This window comes from Delphinapterus leucas, chromosome 15 (assembly GCF_059928025.1).
Source record: "Delphinapterus leucas isolate spDelLeu-1000000601 "Yukka" chromosome 15, BTC_Dleu_Yukka2, whole genome shotgun sequence".
Lineage (NCBI taxonomy): Eukaryota > Metazoa > Chordata > Mammalia > Artiodactyla > Monodontidae > Delphinapterus > Delphinapterus leucas.
The window spans coordinates 2,111,862-2,133,477 of NC_143143.1; the positions used below are offsets into that span (position 1 = coordinate 2,111,862).

Consider the following 21,616-nt stretch of genomic DNA (forward strand, 5'->3'; position numbering starts at 1 on the left):
GGGGGACTGAGGTTGCAAGTGAAGCACCCCCCGCCCCCCCCAACAAGATGTAACTCCTGCCCTCCAGAGGTTAAAATACATTGTGTTTGTGGGTGGGAAGTGACATGGATTTCCCCACTTCCCCGTGAAAAAAAAAGATGGGGGCCGTGGGAGAATGACTGTAGGAATTCTACTCTAATCAAAAAGAATCAAACCAAAAAATCTTTGCCTCAAGAGAGAAAACCAGCAGCTTCTGCCTCCCTGTGTTCTAGAGGAAAGGATATGGTCCTAGATTCTGCCATTTTTCAGCTGTGTGCCTCGAGCACGTTGCTTAACCTCTCTGAGCCCCCATTTATCGTTCTGTAAAATTGGATACGGAGCACCTACATCTTAGGGTTGCTGCAGTGCACACAGGGAGGCACTTAATCAATTATCACTTGGTCCACCCTTTCGGAAGCCCGTGGCAAACTCAAGATGGAGAGAAGTCTCTGTATAATTATCTCCACACCAAACAGATTTTAGAGAAAAACTTTATAAAGGTCTGTCCTCAACCCTTCTGTCTGGGCTTCTGATTTGCGACTCTCCCACCTGGTGCTGTGAGCATCTGTCTACCATGTTGCTTGCGATACTCTGGGCAGGACCGTCTTCTCCTTCCTTGCACACCCTGTGGTCTAGCAAGTATCTTTCACAAATAGGCACTTAATATTTATAAAGTGATTGATTTCCAGTGGATAAGTGCTGGCTCTCTTGTTATAGTTTCCTCTCTTCGGTGGATGAGACCTTTCTCTCAGCGGCTGTGGGGAGGGTTTTCACACGACAGCTGGCTGACAGGATCGTATGACCTTCAGTCATACCGAACTGGTTTTGCTGTGCCTGCAATTCAGATCTAAGTGCCAATCTACCTTGTAGTGTCAGTCAGCGGTGGACTTGGAGAGTCTAGAATACCCATCCCTCAGACAGGGAAAGACAAATACCATATGATATCGCTTACACGGGGAATCTAAAAAAAAGAGTACAAGTGAACTTATCTACAAAACAGAAATAGAGTTACAGACGTAGAAAACAAACTCATGGTTACCAGGGGGTGGGAGGGGAGGGATAAACTGGGAGACTGGGATTGACATGTATACACTACTATATATAAAACAGATCACTAATAAGGACCTACTGCAGAGCACAGGGAACTCTGCTCTATACCCTGTAATGGCCTGTACAGGAAAAGAACCTAGAAAAGAGTGGATGCACGTTTGTGTATGACTGATTCACTCTGCGGTACGCCTGAAACTAACACAACGTTGTAAAGCAACTACACTCCAGTAAAATAGTAAGTAAATAAAATAGAATACCCATCCCTCCAGCTTCTGACCTACAGGGACAGAGCCATCTTGTCACGAACCATCTCCACCGGGTGAAACGCAGAAACGCCCGCGCGGATCCTCCATTCTGTTGGGGAGACCCCTCCACCTGCCTTCACTCTCCCCAACACATCGCGTCAGCGTTATGGCAACCACCGGTTTTTTGCAACGTGCTCCTTCCGTGGGCCACTCCTGGAGTCTGAAGCACCTGCCGCATTTTCAAGGAGACCCGGTTCTAGCCACTGGGGCGCTGGGGTTCCGTTTGTGGAATCCTAATTCTTTGAAAATGGATAACCCGACACCAGCCGGCATTTTAGGGAGTAGGCCTCACGCGTCACCCCTCACTGTGGGAGGTGACAGGAAGTACAGAAACTGTGTCCCCAGGGGACCTTCAGAAGAAACACTGCTGGGCCTCAGGCACAAGGCCTGCTCTGCCATGGGTGCCTGACACCCAGTGGGCACCGGCTCCAGATCTGAGGAGGGCACAGAGTGGCTCAGGAACAAAACCCCCGGCGGACGGAGCAGGCGGATCTAAGATGAGACTGCTGTAGGGTGAAGAGCTGGCGGGGCCTGCCCTCCGGGAGATCGCGGGGTGCGCTGGCACCTCACCTAGGACGACTCCAGACAGCACGGGCCTGCTTCCCAGCAGAAAAGGGACAATCAAGACGCCGGTGATGGAAAACTGCAGGACACAGCGGCGAGTTCTGGTTTTTAACTGGGCAGGAAAACAAGAGAGGCGCCTCACTACCCAGCACATCGTCCGCTGGTTCGGAAAAGGACTCAGAGGCAAGCTCCGAATAGCGACAACGACTGTCTCCCAATCCTTCTGGGGCCGATGGCCCAGCCTGGGGTGGCTCCGGACGCCCGAGTTTTTCTATTTCCCCTTCGTCTCTGCGTCCTGCGGCAGCATCCTCACTTACTGGAGACATTTTTAGAAGAATAACAGTGCTCTCTTTGCCACTGCTATTACAACAGTAAGCGTTTCCCTGCGAGGGAAGTGAAATCCAAACCAGATTTTCTGTCCTGAGATGCTCTGCCAAAGAGATGGCAAGGGAGTAGGCTAGTTCAAACGCATTCGTGGAGCATCCGCTACACTGGGAGCGAAACAGGCTTGCGCATTCGATAAAGCGTCGGAGAGGGGGAGGGGGAGGGGGAGGGGGAGGGGGAAGAGAGACTCAGAAAGGGTCTCCCTACTCAAAATTAACTCTGAAATACACGGCTCTCTCACGGAACGGGGTCCCCTCCCTTGCTTCCACCCGTGCGGCCCCACATTTCAATGGGCTACCCCTTCGGATAATCAAGGGCTGGCTGTAATTAACCGTTACAATGTCCTCAGGAGCAGAGCGGAACCGCAGCTCGGGAAGGCTGGCCAGAGCTGCACCTTCCTGCCCCGCGACCCTCAAAAGGGGTGGCTCGGAGCTGTCACGGCCACAGGATGGAACCGCCCTGGGGGTGGGCGGGGGCCACGGGCCAAGCTCCCGCTTCTCCCACCTCTCTCTGCCCAGCCCCGCTTCCAGTCCTGCCAGCCGCGAACCCTCAGCACCAGAGACCGTAAGCACAAAGCCATCTTCTACACACAGTGGAAGACTATTAGGCCGTAAAAAAGGAACGAAGTACTGACCCACGCTGCAACACGGTCGAAAACATCGAAAGCATTATACTGGGCGAGAGAAGCCGGACTCCAAAGGCCATGTACTGGAGGATTCCGCTGACATGAAATGTGCCGAACAGGGAACCGCACGCAGACACAACTCCACCGAGTGGCGGTGGCCAGGGGCTGCGGTGGAGGAACGGAGGGGGTGACCGCTGACGGGTATGGGGTTTTATTTGGGGGTGACGAGAATGGGTTGGAGCTAGACAGAAGTGGTGGCTGCACGACACTGTGAATGTGCTAAATACCAAGGAACTGTTCACTTTAAAACGGTGTATTTTGTTATGCAAATGTCACCTCAAATCAAATCACATCGCGTCAATAAAAACAGCTACGATGGGTCGCCAACCAAGACTAACCCGAACCCTTCAAACCATCAGTTCTGATGAACAAGTCAGGAAATCGCGGCCGGGGGAGGGGACACCCCAGGGGAGGGGAGGGGGGTCGGGGAGTCACGTGCTCGTCGAGTCTTTCTCCGTCGGCTTTTAAACCTCCGGTTCCGGAAGACTGGGAATCCTGCGAGGGGCTCCTGAGGGCCTCGGTGTCCAGGAAACGGCGAGGGAGAAGAGGGGGCAGCAGAGGGAGGTGGGGCGAGGCTTAGAGGTTGGGGCCAGAGAAAAGGGAACCGGAACTCAGACCTTTATTTAGTACCCGCAGGTGCAGGGCCGCGAAAAGGGCAGAGAAATGAAGTAAGACGCCGCAGTGAAGGGAGGAGTGTTGGGGGCCGGGCGCCGGGAGGGCTGCGGAAAGGGGGAACCAGGAAGGACTGCCCCTGTCTCTGCATCCGTGTCAGTCACATCCCTCCTCTGGAAGCTGCCCGGCGCCGCGCACGTGAAACTGAGCAATTTCCTGTAATCGGCTCACCTGTTTTGAAGCCACACGCGAGCTCGAAACATACAAATACCGAGACTCACATTTTCCACGTAGCTGTGCGCGATCAGGGGAGTCAGGAAGAGAAGGCAACGTCGCAAAACGTCTCCAAACACGCGGACTTTCCTTCCGAGGAGGGCTGGTGTCGCCCGCCTCTCTCTGAATGGTCTGCTGTGACAAGATGTCTTTGATTGAACTTGGTCGGGGTTGGAGGCTGGTGGGCGTTTCTTTGTCACTTTCTCTGCCACCAGGCACCAGCAAACATGAACCCGTGTTTTTCCGACGTTGCATCCTTCCCACACAGTGGGGGTAGAAATAACTTGACCAGTCTCTGAAAGTAACAGTGATGGGAATGCGGGAACCTTTACGCTCAGACATCACCTCTGGCTTCTTGCCATGTGAGCGAAAGCTTATGGATCAAGGGGCAAACTGGAAAGACTTTGTTTTGGGCATGTGCGAAATGACACAATCACCAGTAGTTAAGGCGCCCATCAAAGCGGCACCCAGACGCTGTAGACGGTTACTGACTTGAGGCCGTTAGAGATGCTGCGTAGCAAGGGAGTCGGCGGACCGCGCTGCTTTTGTGATCGTTGAACGAGTCCACGCAGGAAGCCAGGCTTGTGAGCCGGCCCCGGTTTCACCCGGCAGGCGGTGACATGTCTGCACAGGACGCTTCCACGACCCAGCTGACTTCTTCAAACCAGTGACGTCAGTTTGATTCCCCCTCCCCCGAAAAAAAAAAAAAAACTAGACTCTGGTCTCCGATAAGCAGAAGACCCCCAGGGGCTGCTGCAAAAGTTTCTTCAGCCTCCCAGGACTCACTGGATTTCTGAAGCATGTCGTTAGGAAATGAGGAACCTTCTCAGACGCCTCCAAGAGGTACTGCGGGGGCGACGTCCCCCTGGGGGCCTGGTCCTTCTGCCTGCTTGGTAAGCCGCTCGCCCCGCACTGCGCCCTTCCTCCCCGGATTCTGGATCAAACGTCTCCTGCCTGGCCTGGCTCTGCAGTCTCTCTCTCTCTCATGCCATTTGGCTTGTGGGCAGGGCCTGGGCCCGCGTTAGCTGTTGGACAACGTTTAGCAACAGGCTTGTTTCTCTGCGTACGGAACCTCAATAAACCTCGGAGGAACTGATTGAAAGGTGCTCCCCGGGGAGGGCAGGAACCCCAGAGAGGGCAAGGCTGTGAGGCTGCGAGCTGCCGATAAAGGCAAGGGCCCCAGCTTCTGGGAACAGATGCACACACACTTCCCCTCCACCCAGCTGGGCTGCGGCCATCTCACTCCTTCAACAGGAACACACGCCAGGCACCCGCCCCCACTCCTTGGCCCTCTGCACCGTCCTCCCTCAGAAGAAAGTTTAAAAACAACCCAGCACGTAAAAATGAGAGCGTTCTGGTCCAAATAGGTCATCAGGCATTGATTGAAAGGCTTCTCTGGGCTCAAGTCCACGCTCTGTGCAATCAAAGCTACAGCATAAAGTAGCTGCCCCAGCACCCACTGTCGAGCACCCACTGTTGTTTAGGAAATTAAGATGGAAAAAGAACACGCGTGGAGCCATGAGAGCTCATGCTTCGGAGGAGAGCACGACCGATCGGCGAGGGGGGTGGCGGGCTCCACGGCAGCCCCCAGACCTGCCACAGAAGACGCTCCCTGACCGAGGATGTGGATTTGCCAGCTGGGCACACAGGTGTCAGAGTAAAGAGGACCGGCCAGTTGGAAGGTATACTCACGTGCTTGCAAACTAGCTCAGCCCCAGGTCTGGCTAGGGGGTCTCTCCGTGGTCCTCTCAAATTCCCTCTCCTCCAGCACAGTGGCTGCCAGGCCCCCAGAAAGCGCTGATGCTGCAGGGAGCAGTGCCCCCACCCCCCCACGGAAGCTGGCGCAACACCCCACTCACAGGCTGCCTCTGTTTTTAGCAGGGGCCGAGGTGTGGGCTGGGGTGGGCTGCCATACTTCCCTTTTTATTTTTGTTCTGAGCAGAGGCTGTGGGTGACTTTCTGCAGAGGGGGAGGCTGGGAGAAGAGGAGGAGACTGTGTTCTCTCCGGCAGGGGGCGCGCTGCGGAGAGCGGGAGCCGTGTCTGCCCTGCGGGAAGGTGAGGATGGGAGGGCAGGAGCTCAGCCCCGCCCTTCCTGCTGCCCCCGCGGCTGTGCAGGCCCTCACCCCGGAGACCACGCTCCTGGCTTTGAACTGCACCGAGGAGGAAGGCCAGCTGATGGGAAGTGCGGGGCCTAGAACATTCCAGGGAGGATGCTCCTGTGGGCCTCACGCGGGGCTTCCCAGAGCCAAATACACCATCACCCTCTTTTCTCCTCCAACATCTCGTCCTCCCCTGTCCGCATCCGCCTTGACCACTGACCCAGCTCCTCTGACAACCGTGTCTTCTCTCTGCCCAATCCAGCTGGACCTCCACCGCGGGCTGCAGCAGGGCTGGGACCCCCCCCCCCCCCACCAACCCCGGGCAGGCCCTGCAGTATAGATGCCTGGAGGAGCACGGGTTGGCAAACTCTCAGCGAGAGTGCAAGTTAGATTGCGGTGACGGGTGACAGTCGCCCGCCTGCCTGGCCTGTCCGAGCATCCTGCACAAGTAGGTGATTCCTAAAGGTTGGCCCTCCCCCTTTCCTAGAAGCCTGCGAGGCCCCTCTGGTCCCACACAGCTAGACAGGAGCTTCTCACCCTGTTCTCCGCAGCCCTACACAACAGAGACCAGACCTACCAGTTCTGCCTAATTCCTCTATTTCCCAGTCTATAGCCTTTCTGTTCCCTTTCCTTTTCTTAAAAATTGCAGTATGACCAGTAAGCTGCATGCATCTTAAATTTAATGAGTTTTGCAAAGAAGACACCCCGTCACCAAGACCCCGATCAAGAAACAGGGCACGGCCACCACCCGAGCAAGTGCCTTCATGGCCCTTTTCATCCTATTCCCCATGCCCACCCCAGAGGCAACCACGACTGTGCTTTCTGTTTTACCTTTTTCTGGCACTCAGGAATATGGATCAGCACGGCCAGCTCTCTCTAGGGTCTGGCTTGTCCCTTTCTGTCCACTGATGTGTGGATCACGGTTTATCCATTTATCTGCTGACGGACATTTAGGCTGTTGGCCCGATTTGTCTATTGGGACATTCCTGTATGCATCTTCGCGGGGGCACATGTTGTCATGTCTTCTGACGGGTCGTCTGGGAGGTGCACGCTGAACTCTGTAAGAAGTCCCCACTCTGTTTCCCGAAAAAGTGGCCCTGTCACCCTGCCTTCCCACCAGCGGTCGCTGGCAGGTGGGTGTCTGGTGAGAGACCCCTTCCTGGTTCACAGGCGGCCACCTTCTTGCTCTGTCCTCACATTTCCTGAGATCGTGGAGGGCAGGGGAGCTCTGCTGTCTCGTCTTCTTCTAAGATCACTAATCCCATCACGAAGTCCCCCCCAGACCTCATCTAACCCTCATCCCTCCCGAAAACCCCGCCCCCAAGTACCATCCCATTGTGGGTTTGGGCTTCAACAGGTGAACTCGGCGGCCCAGCGTGCAGCCCACAGCCCGTGAGAAGCGGCGGGAAGTGCTGCCGGTTTGGCTCCGCACGGGACGAGGGGGGACTCGCTGTACCTCCCGTGGGCTCAAGGCCCCCTCGTTACCTGCTGTGCTGTGAGCATCATTGGGACTTCGTCAACGGAGTGACGACTCCCTGAGCCAATCGATGGGAGGTAAGCACAGCGTGAAGATTCAGTCTTACATGGTCAGAGCCCACGCTAATGGAGTTTCAGAGCTGGCAGGGTTCTCGGGGGCCGTTTCAGGCACCAGCACGGCCTCGCACACTCCAGGGGCCGAAGGAGCCAAGGTGAGCTGAAGGACCGGCTGAGTTACAGCCCTGCGAGAACGGCTCCGTGCCTGGTGGGCCCTCCGTCCGTGTTCTCTCCTGCCGCCCACCCCAGTGGGACAGGGCCCTCTGTATCCATGTTGCAGAAGACGGTCCGCAGGTGGAGGCGTCGAACGCCGGGCCTGGGACCCCCAAAGGGGTGAAGGGAGGAGCAGGGACTGACGGTGGTCTTCCACTGACCTTCCATCAGCCCCCCCCTTCTCCCCTCCGAGAAAGCTGATCCTTCCAAGCTCGGGCAGGACAGGCAGCAAGGATGACATCGCCAAAGGCAAGCGGAGGGAAGCTGCCCAGTCTTGGGGGAGATTTCAGGGGAAAGGACGTTCAGCCATGTTCCCAGGGGGGACCAGATGCCCTCGAAATCCCTTCCAACTCTGGGATTCTGAAACACGCCCCGTGGGAGAGACCAAACGTAGATGGCAAAATTTTTCCACGACTGGGTGAGGAGATTCCCACTGGGCTCTTCAAGGGCCCACAAAAGGGATGGAGCCAACATCCAAGGGCCCAAGGAGCTGAATTCTTCCAGGAAGAGGGGTTACTCGAGGCCACGGTGGACAGGGTGCCCGGAGACCCCTCGGAGAAGCAGCAGTAACCAAGTGACACGTGAAAGGAAGTGGCATTGAGAGTTTCCTGCACACACACCTGGGGAGGTTCGAGTCTGAGCTTGTGGGTGATGATTTTTCTAGTATGGCGAGAACAGAAAAGAACAAAACAGCTGGCTCTGCAATAGAAAACCGCCTCATGGGAGTTCGGTGACCCCGGAGACGAAACAGCCGACGTGGACTGGCGGCTTCGGTGTAGGAACCTCGTCCCATCTTTCCCGCCGGCGGACCCGCTGAGGCCCAGTTCTGCCCAAGGACTTGGGTTCAGCCTCCTCCCCGCGCTGTTTGCTTATTTATCTCCGCCTTGAAACCGCGGTCCTGAACAGCACAGGCCCTTCGCTGCTGACTCAGTTGCTGGAGCCAAAATTCATAAAATCCTATTTCGGAGAGGTCCAATGATTTTATTTTCTGATCATAAATATGAACTTTAATTAGCAGCTTGCTAATTAGCAGTTGCCGTGGAAACAGAGAGGGGAAGAGAGCATATCCCGTGTAAAACAGAGCCGGCCTCCCGTTAACTCTCGCCTCTCCCTCTGCCCCTCACCCCCTGCAAGTCCTGGAGAGCAGAGAGGTCGTCTCAGCCAGAAAGGACGGGGGCCAGGAGCTCACTCAGGCAGAGAACTGGATGTGGCCGTGGGCTCAGATGTCTCCTCTTTGGGTTGGTGAGAAGTTCCCGGGCACGCTGGCCTGGTCAGAGGCCCGGCTCTGTCTGCCCGGCAGAACGAAGGGGCTGGGAAGAAAGTGGAGTCTTTGCCAAGAAGCTGAAGGAAAAGCCACTAGAGCTTCGAAAGAGCTCAGTGACTCTCCTTGATGCTGAACACTGGTGGGTGAGTGACTTCATGGTGCCCACACTTTACAAAACACGCCAGACCCGACACCCACCCCGTTCCTCCAACTGCCCCTCCTCGGTTCCCCTATAAATAACCCATAAAAACCCCATAAATAACGTATAAACAGTTTATCTGTAAAACGGGAATAATAATGCCCGTAGCTGGCAGAATTTTAGTGATGATTAAACACGTTTCTAAAGCAACTGCCTGGAATATAATAGATACTCAATTAATGGGAGCTTTCATCATTATGAACCGTGTACGAGTTCATTAGTTAAACCCAAAGTCGAGAACTTACTAACATCTGACGTCCTATTAAGAGGAAATGGACTATTGCAAGCATTATCCAAGAAGCTGAGGTTAAAACGTGATTGTTAATTTCCTAAACATGATGGGGAAAAAACCCAGTCCGTATGGTTGGTGGTGAAATGATGCTAACATCAACAAGAGTGTGTTCTGCATCACAGTGTCTAAAATCCAAGCATGTGTGGATGGTGTGACACGTGTCCTTTACGGGACACGGGAGCAGGTGCACGGACTACCAAACACGAGCACCTGTTGAATGTGAGAAAGGGCCACACCCTCTCCTAATGGCGTCTGCAGCATCAAACTTTAGACCTCCTCTGTACTCAAGGCACATGAGACTACACTCTAGAAGAAAGTTCATGGCAGAAGGTAAGAGAGTTTGAGCGTTGTTTTCTTGCTTACTTTTTCTTTCTTTTTTTTTTTAAATGGAAGATTATTGCCGTTCTGCTGGCATTTGGGTTCCTGAACAAGTAAGAAGAGCACATGTTTTGGCTCCTTGTGGCTCTATGGGGAGTTCTCCTAGGGTCACAGCTGAGATTTCCGGGATGCATGATGCTCCTCCCATATAACTGTCAGCCCCAGCAGGTGCAGGCAATTTCAAGGGTGAAATGTTACAGATAAAGTAAGTTTGTGTAAATCCAACCCTCCTCTCTCCACTTAACTGGGTTCAGCACCGGGGTCTACCCTGTGCCACAAGCATCAGCTGGTTCCTCAGGGCGGAGCTGTCCTGGGTGAGCCCTGGCTCACAGACTCAAAGTGCTCACTGACGGGAGTGCTGTCTGCGGGCCCACAGCCTCAGCACCACCTGGAGCTTGTTGGACCTGCAGTATTCCAGGCCTCACCTTGGACCTTTCTCAGTCAGAGCGTGCATTTTAACAAGCTCTCCCGGTGGTTGACCACACACGCAGAACCACTGCTCTCATTCCTCACTGTTGGCAGAGACATCGGGTGTTGACTTAGATGCTCACCCCCTTCTAAGCTCCTAGAACCTTCTAGACACATGCTGGTCTCTCCTGGCTCACACCCTGCCTGGTCTTTGATGGTGTTTCCCATTTTGGCTCTACACACTTGGGGGTAACCGGGCCCCAAGTTGGACCAGGTCTTCATGCTTCATCCCGCAGTGCCCCCTCACTTTGTTTTGGCCTTGCTAGTGGGCCCCAGATCCCTGGACACACTGACACTTCAATGGTACGTTAACTCCACTCCTGACTGACAGCTCCACCTGGGGCAGGCTTGAGGGCTCTGCTGCCCATCACCTAGCTCTGCTTTCAACAGTCATTTTCCAATCTCTTAAATGGGCTAAGGAAGAACACTGTTTACTTGCAGCTAGCCCTTTTGTAAAGTGAAGTCTTCTGCAAAGTAAGAATTATGCCCCACAATTATTTCTTCTAAAAATCTAATATTTCACGCAACGAGACCTACTTCATTGCCAATCTTTTATGAGAGCCTCTTATCTGGCCTGGTGAATTCAGATCAGTTGTGAGGTGGTGGAAAGTAACATGTTATGAACAACAGTGAAAACACTGAACAATTATAAAATGGAACAACATATTTGAAACAACTGCTTGTAGACACTGAACAACAGGGGGCTCAGGATAACCCTGATGGAAGGTAAATTGATGACGTAAGCCTCGTGATCACTGGCTTCCTGCCTGGATACACTTTACATACCACGGGGCAGGGGGGCGGAGCCCAAACTGAGGTGACAGTCCAGAATACAGGGCTGCTGAGGTCTGCAATTTGGGAGGAGGGGTACCAAGAGGAGGGAGGTACACGGAGAAATAGTGTTTGGCTAAATACTAAACTGCACATGCGCAAGTAAGACTCCATGAGCTGAACAGAGAACAAGTACCAAGAGGCTGTGAACCGAGAGATTTCATATGACACAAGACAGACAAATGCTGGGGTTCTAATTAGCCAGATTTGGAAGACCTTACTGGGTCCCCTGAGAATTCAGAGACCTAGAAAAGTCCATGCCTGAAGAGCAGGGCTACTATAACTCCAGAATATGGACCACTCTAGATGTAACCAACAAAGTTTAAAAGTTCCAAAAGAATCAAGCCTATTCACACATAACTATTTTCCAGATCAAAACTTATCACAACTTATGGGCAACAAAATCCAGAAACTTGGCATCCACAATGACCAGAATTCAAGAAAAAATTTTTGCTATACATGCGCATAAGCCAACAAATTACAAGGAGAAAAACCAGTCAATAGAAATGGACCCAGAAATTACAGAAGTGTTGAACTTTGCATACAAAGACCTTAAAACAGCTATTATAAGTATGCCAGAGATTTAAGGGAAATATGAACGGAATAAGGAAAAAGATGTGAAACAAGAAATAACCAAATGGAAATTCTATATCTAAAAGTTAGAATATATGAGTTACAAATTCAATAGATGGGCTTAACAACCATTTGGACGTTGCAGAGGAAAAAAATCAGTGAAATTGAAAAAAGGGCAATAGAAACTACACACCTAAGGCATGGAGGGGGAAAAAAGACTAAAAAGGATGAGCAGAAAATCAGTGAATTGAGGAATAATATCAAGTGGTCTAACATTCACGTAGTTAAGAGTCCTAGAAGGAGAGGAAAAAGAGAAATCGTGGAAGAAAAATCACTTTAATTTTTTCCCCAAATTTAATGAAAAATACCGACCCACAGATCCAAGAAATTCAATGAACTCTAAGCAAAATAAACATGAGATCATACATAAGCATATCGTAAACTGGTGAAAATTAAATATAAAAAGAAAATCTTAAAAGCAGACAGAGAAAAAAGGATACATTACATACAGTGAAATAGGGATAGAAATACTGGTCACTCCTCATAATGAACAATGTCAGAAAGAAGACAATGGAAGCACATCTTTAAACTGCTGAAACAAAAGGCCAACTTGGAATTCTTTATCCAGCGAAATACCTTGCAAAAGTAAGGTGACATAAAGGCTCTTTGTTTGATAGATCAGAAGCTGAAAGAAATCCATCAGCAGCAGACCTGCAGTAGAAGGAACGTTAGATGGTATTTTTCAGACTGAAGAAATATGAAGCCAGATGGAAACCTGGATCTGCACAAAGGACTGAAGAGTGCCAAAATGGTAAATACGTGAGCAAAGATAAAATTTCTTCCATTTGCAATTTCTTAAAAACATAGTTAATGGCTTAAAGCAAAACTAACAACAATCTACTGTGCACTTTGTAACATATGTAGAAATAAAACACATGACAATCAATAACCGCACAAGGGATGAGAGAGGGTTAAGTGAACACATACTGCCGTAAGTCTTGACACTATATGCGAAGTGATGTAATATTAATACAAGGTAGGCAGTGGTAAGTTAAAGGTGCATTGTATAAGTCGTAGCACAACTGCACATGTACACAAATAAAACAAAGAAATAGGCTAACAAGTCAACAGAGGAGATAAAATGAAATGTCAAAAAAGACCTTGATTCATCCAAAGGAAGGCAGAAAAGGAGGAACAAATGAAACAAAGAATGGACGCATCAAAAAGAAAACACTTAGATGGTAAATGTAAATGGATTAAACACTTCAATTAAAAGGCAGAGATTATCAGAGTGGATTAAAACATTATTCAACTATATGCTGTTTATAAGAGACTCACTTTAAATATAAAGACACAGATAAAGTAAGACAAGGAAGCACTATTCATAAAAACTGGAATGGATACATTAATACCAGAAAAGCAGACTTCAGGAAAAAGAGTATTATCAGAGGTAAAGAGGGACATTTTATAATGATAATGGAGTCAATTCATCAAGAAAATATAACAATTCTGAATGCACCTAATTACAGAGCTTCAAAACACATAGGGCAAAAATGGATAAAATGGAAAGAATTAGATAAATCCATAATTACAGTTGTAGATTTCAACATTCTTAGTAATTGTTAGGACAGGTAGATAAAAATTAAGAATATAGAAGATTTGAACAACACTAGCAACCAACTTGAACAGTTATAAAACACTCCAGCTAACAACTGCAGGATACCGGCAGAATACATATGCTTTTCAAGTGAATATGGGACAGTCACCAAGACTTTTGGTTGGGCCATAAAATGAGTTTCAATAACTTTAAAAGGATAAAAATTGTATAAAATGTGTTCTCTGACAAAAGGGAGTTAAATCAGAAATTCATAATTAAATGTCAGTATCTGGAAAATCCTTGGATATTTGGAGATTAAATGGTACAGTCCTAAATAACCCATTGATCAAAGAAATCAAAAGGAAAATTTGAATATGTTTTGAACTGAATACAAATAAAAACAAAGTATCAAACTTTCTAGCATGCAGCTAAAGCAATGCTTTTAGGGAAATTTATAATTTTAAATGCTAATATTAGAAAAGAAGAATGATTTAAAATGAATCATCTAAGTTTCTACATTAAGAGGCCTGAAAAGCCAAAGTAAATAGAGAAAAGAGATAATAAAGATAAGAGTGGAAAACAATAAAATAGAAAATATAAGAGCAATGTGGAAAAACCAGTGAAATCAAAAGCTTTGAAAAGATCAACAGAACTGATAAACCTCTAGCTAGTCTGATTAAAAAACAGAGAAAACAAAATCACCAATATCAGAAATGAGAGATGAGCTATAACTACAGATCCACCAGGGATTGATAGGATATTATGGAAATATCTTGAAAAACCTTATGACCATAAATTCTACAACACTGACGATAAGCACAAAAATTACTCAAAAGACACAAATTCTCAAAACTGACCTAAGAAGAAACAGAAAAATCTGAGTTAGCCCTTTTTCTGTTAAAGAATTTGAAGTTATTATCAGAAACCCTTCCACAAAGAAAGCTCTAGACTCATATGGCTTCATTGGTGAATTCTATCAAACATTTAAGGAAGAAATAACACCAATTTTACATGAACTCTTACATAAAATAGAGGGAGAAGAAATACTTCCTGTCTCATTTTTTTTTTCCATCTCATTTTATGTGACCAACATTATGCTGATTCCAAAGCCAAACAAAGGCATTACAGGAAAAGAGAAGTATGACCAGTACCCCTCATAAAGATAGATGCAAAAAAATCCTTAACATAATTTCAGCACAAAATTTCAGAAGTATAGAGAAAAGATTATACATCATGACCAAGTGGGACTGATTCCAGGAATGCGAGACTGGTTCAACATTCGAAAATCAACCAATATAATTCATCATATTAAGAGAATAAAGAAGAAAACAACATATGATTACTTCAATAGATGCAGAAATCATTTGGCAAAATTCAACATCTATTCATATTTAAAAACTCTCAGCAAACTGGAATAGATTGCCCTCAACCTGATAACAACTATCCTCATACTTTGTGATGAAAGGCTAAATGCTTTTCCTCTAAGATTTGGAATGAAGCAAGGATATTCATGCTAAGCACTTATACTCAACACTGTACTAGGGTTTCTAGACAGTGCAATAAGGCAAGAAAAAGAATTAAAGGGAACAAAGATTGGAAAGCAAGACGTAAAACTGTCATTATTTGTAGACAACATGATTGTGTATAGAAAAGTAATCCAAAGGGATCTATAAAAAAAGAAACCTACTATCAGAATCGGTAATAATCAATAACTACTAATTATCATACAATAATTTAGCAAGGACACAGGATACAAGGTCAATATACAAAAATTTTTAAAAACCTAATATCAAAAAAAAATACTTAGGATTTAAGTATAATGAAAGAGGTGTAAAATATCTACCTTGAAAACTACAAAGAATTGCTAAAAAAAGTTAAAGAAGCCCTAAATCAAATGGAGGGATATATCATGTTCATGGATTGGAAGACTCCTAAATATTACTGCCAGATAGGTCCAAATTGACCTAGAAATTCAATAAATTCCAATCAAATATCAACAAGCTTTTTTAGTATAGTATAAACAAACTAATTCCAATATTTATATAGAAAGGAAAGGGACTTTGATAGCTAGAACAATTTTGAAAAAAGAATTGGAGGAGTACATATTATTTATTAATTATATATATTTATATATTATATATTGTATTATTTATATATTATAAATATTTTATAGATAAATATAAGTACCCAATTTCAAGGTTTACTGTAAAACTACAATCATCAAGACACTGTGGTTTTTGTGTAAAGATAAGTAATAAATCAATGAAACAGAAGAGTGAGTCCAGAAATAGATCTACAGCTATAGAGTCAATTAATTTTTGACAAAGTCACCAAAACAATTCAAAGGTGCCAGGAAAGTCTTTTCAATAGTTGGTGCTGTAACAACTGGATATCCATTTCATGGGAAAAAATAAACCTCAATTCCTATGTCACACGGGACACTAACATTAATTCAAAGTAGGTCACAGATTTAAACATAAAATCCAAAATTACAATGTTTCTAGAAGAAGAAAGAAGACTACTTTTACAACCTTGAGGTAGGCAAAGATCTCCTAGACAAGAGCCAGAAAGTACTAAATACAAAACTGAAAAAAAAATAAATAAATTGGGCTTCATCAAAACAAAAAAACTTAAAAAATGAAAAACTGCTCATCAAAAACACTAGTAAGAAAATGAACGGGTCAGTCATAGAAGAACTATTCACAATATAAATGTTTGATAAAGGACTTGTACCCACAACATATAAAGAACATAAATAAAAACTAAAAGCAACAAGTTAATAAAAAGAGGACAAAAGACTTGAATGAGCATTTCAGAAGGGAAGAAATACAAATGGCTAATAAGCACATGAAGAAGAGCTCAAGATCATTAGTCATCAGGGAAGTGCAAAAGAATGAGATACCCCCAAACAACCAGCGGAATGGCTAAAATTTTTAAACTGATGACATCAAACGTGGTGAGGACGTGGAGCAACCGGAACTCTCAAACACAGCTGGTGGGGCTTTAAAATAGTACAGCCAGGCTTCCCTGGTGGTGCAGTGGCTGGGGGTCCGCCTGCCGATGAAGGGGACACGGGTTCGTGCCCCGGTCCGGGAAGATCCCACATGCCGCGGAGCGGCTGGGCCCATGAGCCATGGCCGCTGAGCCTGCACGTCCGGAGCCTGTGCACCGCAACCGGAGAAGCCACAACAGTGAGAGGCCTGTGTACCACACACACACACACACAAATAATAATAAAATAAAATAGTACAGCCCCTTTAGAACATAATTTGGCAGTTCTCATAACATCAAACATACATCTGTTAAGTCTGAAGGAAAGAGGAGTGGGCTGCGCTGGGGAGAAGCTCCCATCCACAGAGAGAGGCAAAGGCTAGGGCTTTTGCTCTGGTCAGAGTTGCCTTCACCTTTTCTCTTTGAAGGAGTTAAGGCCATTTGCTTTCGCCATAGAGGAATTAAGATTTGCAGGGTGAATAATTGATCCTCAGCTGGGGAACCTCCTGCAGGTTTGGCTGCAGAGCTGGTTCTCAGTAAACCTGCCCTGACACACCCCAGCATCCCACCCCTCTTCCTTCTCCAGGCAGGAGGGCCCCCGTTCTATCTACCAAGTACTCAAGAGTCCTTATGTCTCTTTAATCTTGTCCCATCAAGACCCTCTCTCAGGAAAGGCATGGAGAGGGGACACTCAGAGCCACCAGGTGCCTTCTCCAGGTGGAGCGGGCTCACAGCCCCCCCTACCCCGGGATGCACAGATTCCTGTGCACATTAATTCACGTGAATTCCCTGCCCAGGTAACATAGTGGGCACTGGCCAGGCCCCATCCCCGCTCAGGTACGTCTGGCTCAGCAGCTGGTCATCTCTTCTATGAACACCTGTTCCGGAACCATGAAAACAGCTATGTCTGACTGAGGGTTTTCAAACATCAGGGATCTGAGTGTGTGTCTTGGTGGGGGAGGGGCAGAACTTTTCCAGAAAATGAGGGGCCTCAAAAACAACACTGTGTACACACGAGAAAACGTATGTGTAAAGGGTTGAGCTGCAATGGTGTCCACACATGAATGCCAGACAGAGCTCAGAAGTCTGCAAGATGCCCACCTTAAAAATGCTGAGTTCTCTGTTGGTAACTGTATTGGTCAGCTCACCCAGGACTGGGCAGCTTAGACAACAGATACTGATTTTCTTACAGTTCTGGAGGCTGGAAGTCCAAGGTCAAGGTGCCAGCAGGGTTGTTTTCTGGGGAGGCCTCTCTTAGCTTGCAGACGGCTGTTCCCACTGTGTCCTCACATGGCCTTTCCTCTGGGTGCATTTACCCCTGGTGTCTTTTCCTCTTCTCACAAGGATGCCAGCCCTCCTGGATCAGGGTCCCGCCATTATGACCTCATTTAACGCTAACTGCCTCCTCAAAGGCCCCGTCTCCACATACAGTCACGTTGGAGCTTAGGGCATGAATGTATGAATTTAGGGAGGGCCACAATTCAGTCCCTAAGCAGTAACTAAACATCCCTCCTCTTCCCCCAACATGACGGGATGTATGAACCAAAACAGCCTTTTTTAAACAAAGGAGACTTCACTGATGACACCCAAGTGAACAGGGTCCTTTAAGACAGTCTTTCCAACAACGCTGCAACTGCTCAACAAATTTGATGGAAACTCCTTTGAAACGCTCTCAGTGAGAAAGCTACAGTGAGAGAGCTACAGAGAGCTACAAGCTACAGTCCCAAAGCTTGAAAAACAATTGCAAAAGGAGAGGACTCCAATCATTTTGTGTGTGTGACATCATCCCTGGAAAAGGTATAGAGCCCACACAGCAGCCGTGCCAAAGTATTTTAGCCATGCCTCTGCTGTGTCCACTTGGCAGGCTCCTACACACCCGTCAGGGCCCAGAGCCACCACTGCCTGAACACCGCCCCACCCCCACCCCGCAGCAGCAGTGTGGCTCCCTGCCTCGTGTCTCCCAAAACCCGACTTTCAGAACAGCGTTTGTCACATCGGGTTGTACTCTGCCCACGTGCCTTCTCCGTTCAAGGATCTGCCCTTGAGGCAGGAGACCCTTCTTTTCACCAGTGGAACCAAGGCCTTCATCGATCAGCTGCCTTCCCTTCCCCGTCCCACTTCCCTGCTCTGTGATCCCAGTTCAAGAGAGCAAATCCTTGTCTCATAGACCACTTTGAAGGAACCCAGATGACGTCTGGAACGGAAGACAGAGCTGTGGGCAGGTGAAGCTGAGCTCAAATCCCAGCTCCAACAAAGGCTCATTGGATTCAAACTGAACAACACACAAAAAGCCCCACCCCCAAACCTTAAACCAGGCAGATGGACACGCACCATTTCTCAGGGAGAACAAAGTCGGGGAGCCCAGAAGCTCCCTGCAGCCCAACCCGCGTGGGACGGAGGAGCGAGGCCCTGGGCTGGTGTAGGCGGGCAGAACTGGCCGAAGCTTGATGCCACGCCTTACTGGGGGCTTGTGTCAACTCAGTCAGTCCTGAGCCCAGCAGGCCCCTGGCAGGGAAGGCGGCTGCCGCCGCCTCCCTGTGCTGTGACAAACAAGCTTCCCAGAGCGGAGACCTCCCCCGTGGCCGCTCCTGGGGGCTCTGTCTAGGAACAGGATATGGTCTAGGCCCTGGGCTCTGAGCTCACACTGTAAAGGGAACAGATGGAGTTATTTTTGTTTCCGTGCAAAATCAAGCTGACAGGGTCTACTTTTCCCCAAGGAAAGGTCAGGAGGGAAGCTGGAACTTGGAACTGTAGAAAGAGCTCCGTGCTGGATCCCAGTTCTATTAACGGCTACTTGTGGCAGTTTTAAAATATGACCCCCAATTCTCTGCCGTTCTTCCCATCAACAGGTGGGGCCTACTTCTCCTCCCTTGGATGTGGGTTCTGCAACCCCTTGATCCATACAAAAACGTGGAGTGACGCACAGCCAGGGCCCGGACCCAGGCAGTAATAAACTGGCAGCTCCCACGGCCTGTGTCTTGGGACACCCACTCTGAACACCCAGCCCCCATGCTATGAGGGGGCTGAAGCAGCCGGGGAGAGGTCCCCGTGGAGAGGAAGGGAGGTTCCCAGCCCTCAGACCCAGCTCCCAGCCCACGGCCATGGAGCGCGCTATCTTGGTTCCCCAAACTTTTGGCACATGGAGCAGACACGCTTTTCCAGCCAAGTTCAGCCCACGATGCAGATTCGTGAGCGAAATAAATTATCACTGTGGTTTCAAGTCATTCAGTTTTGGAGTGGTTTTTATGCAACACCACTTAACCAGAACACCAACGCTGTGGCCTCGGACAGATGCTTCACTTCTCCAGACCTCAGAGTCCTCAACGGTAAAGAGGGGAGGATTCAAAGCCTTCCAGCGTACCTTTCAGCTCAGTCAATGCATTCTCTGAATGTGAGTAAGCTTTTTCCTGGTTTTATCATAAAACAGAACACCCTTTCTCCAGTTCACTAAAAAATTCCTTATATGTACAAGAACACTTGTGTCGGTGCTTCTCAAACATTAAGGTCTAATTGTCTCGCCCAGGGATCTTGTCGGATGCAGACTCTAATACAGGAGGCCAGAGGTGGGGCCTGGGAATCTGCATTTTAATGCAATGCTGGACCACTGATAGCATCTTGAGTTGGCAAGGCCTTTGTCTCTTTGTCACCAACAGCAGTCGTCAGACATGGCACTAAACACATAAAGGCCAGGTCTCATTTAATACCTATGACAGTGCTGTGAGGAAGGTTCTAGAACCATTTGCACTCGACAGACTGGAGACCCAACGTCTGGAGAGGTCAGGTGACTTGTCCGAGGTCACAGTTAGTGAGCAGTGTGGCCACGGTCTGAATCTAGGTCAGCTCACAGACGCACATTCCCCCGGCCGCCCTCTTCTAAACACCAGGTGACACGAGATTAACCATTTTGGGGGGTTTCATCTCCCCTCTTCGTGCCTGCAGCTAGCCAGCTGGGATGAAAATCTATCACGGAAGGACAGAAGTGGGGACACATCAAGAATAACAAAACAGAGTTAACAAAGATAGAGGTGACGTTTTCAGGTTTCCTATCCCCAGCTGTGATTAATTTACAGCTTTTTCCATGCTAATGTCTTCCTGCCTTCTGCTAGTAATAAATAACCAATATGCTTTAATACCTAGTTATTATTCATCCCTTTCAGATATTTGGATTTTGATTCTTCGGTGCAGTTCAATCACATTGGATTTCTTTAACCAGGACTGCTCCATTAAGAGTCCCCTCCAAGGACATCCTGGCAGGGCGGTGGCAGTAATGGATAATGGTGACAAGGGAGAGTGGGGACCCGAGACAGGAGATGTTAGTGGCCGCGAGGAAAAGAAGGGGAAACTGTACTAAAAAACACCACCAAATTACGTTTAAGTAACGTTAAGGTTATGCCGCGGACCACTGAAACCAAGAAACTCAGAGTTATGGCTGACGCGCCATTCACAATGCACCCTCCTTGCCTTTGCCGTTCCTGCAACAGAAACGTGGGACCACTTCATCACCGTCCTGAAGTGGAGGCTCCCCTCTTACACTGGAATAAGTGTAAGTGCCAACCCTGACTGTGTATCTCAGGAAGCTCCTTGGAGCTTTCTCCATCTACACTTCCTCAAAGTGTTCTTCAAGCAACAAAGGCCAAACCCTACAACCCAAGGCTGGTTAGAAGAATAATTTCCTTCTGAAGAAGTTGTCCTTTGTCCGAGGACCCCAGAACTCTCTGGCCATCTTGCCCTTTGTCAACACACAACAACTCACATTCTTTGGGGCCCACTGAGGACCAGACATGACAAGCTCCATCCTGCCCTGCGGCCACTTTTAGAATGTGAGCATCACTCCTCTGGTCCCTGGTGTGGCCACCTGGGCCCTCATGTGTCAGTCCTCTGCCTCTTCAGGCCTGCCTACTCCCTTCATTACAGAACAAGGAGCCTGTCCCTGAGGGGCAGCGCTTCTCAACTTTCTGAAATCCATTTGGTATCTGGAACCACTTCCAGAATAATGTTCTTAAATACATGAAATTACATACAGAGGGTTACAAATTAGTATATTGAAACAGAGTTATCCAATACTTTAAGAATTGTGAATTTTTAATGTGTGTGCCTCCTTATTAATGCATGAAATAATATCTAGCACTGAGACCTAACAACTGCCCCGATTCTGAAATAGGGATAGACAAACAATATGCTGAGGTGTCTGCAGAAACCGTAATGGGATATGAAAGAAAATGTCTGTGATTTCTGTTGCCGACAAAGTTAAAAGTGCCTCTGATACTATGATGGCTTGTCACCTGA

The 21,616-nt window shown here is 48.3% G+C and overlaps 1 protein-coding gene across 5 annotated transcripts in view; it reads right to left on the reverse strand.

The window, feature by feature from the left end:
* The window catches only part of CARD11 (caspase recruitment domain family member 11), a 111,023-nt gene that overhangs the window by 49,261 nt on the left and 40,146 nt on the right, over positions 1 to 21,616 (reverse strand). Inside the window, exon 1 of one of the 5 annotated variants that reach the window (XM_022563453.3) lies at positions 5,584 to 5,728. The exons of the other annotated variants lie outside the window; for them this stretch is intronic. The gene's annotated coding sequence lies outside the window, so the exon portion shown is untranslated. Of the gene's footprint in view, positions 1 to 5,583; positions 5,729 to 21,616 lie in introns of those variants that run through there. 5 annotated transcript variants of the gene reach the window in all.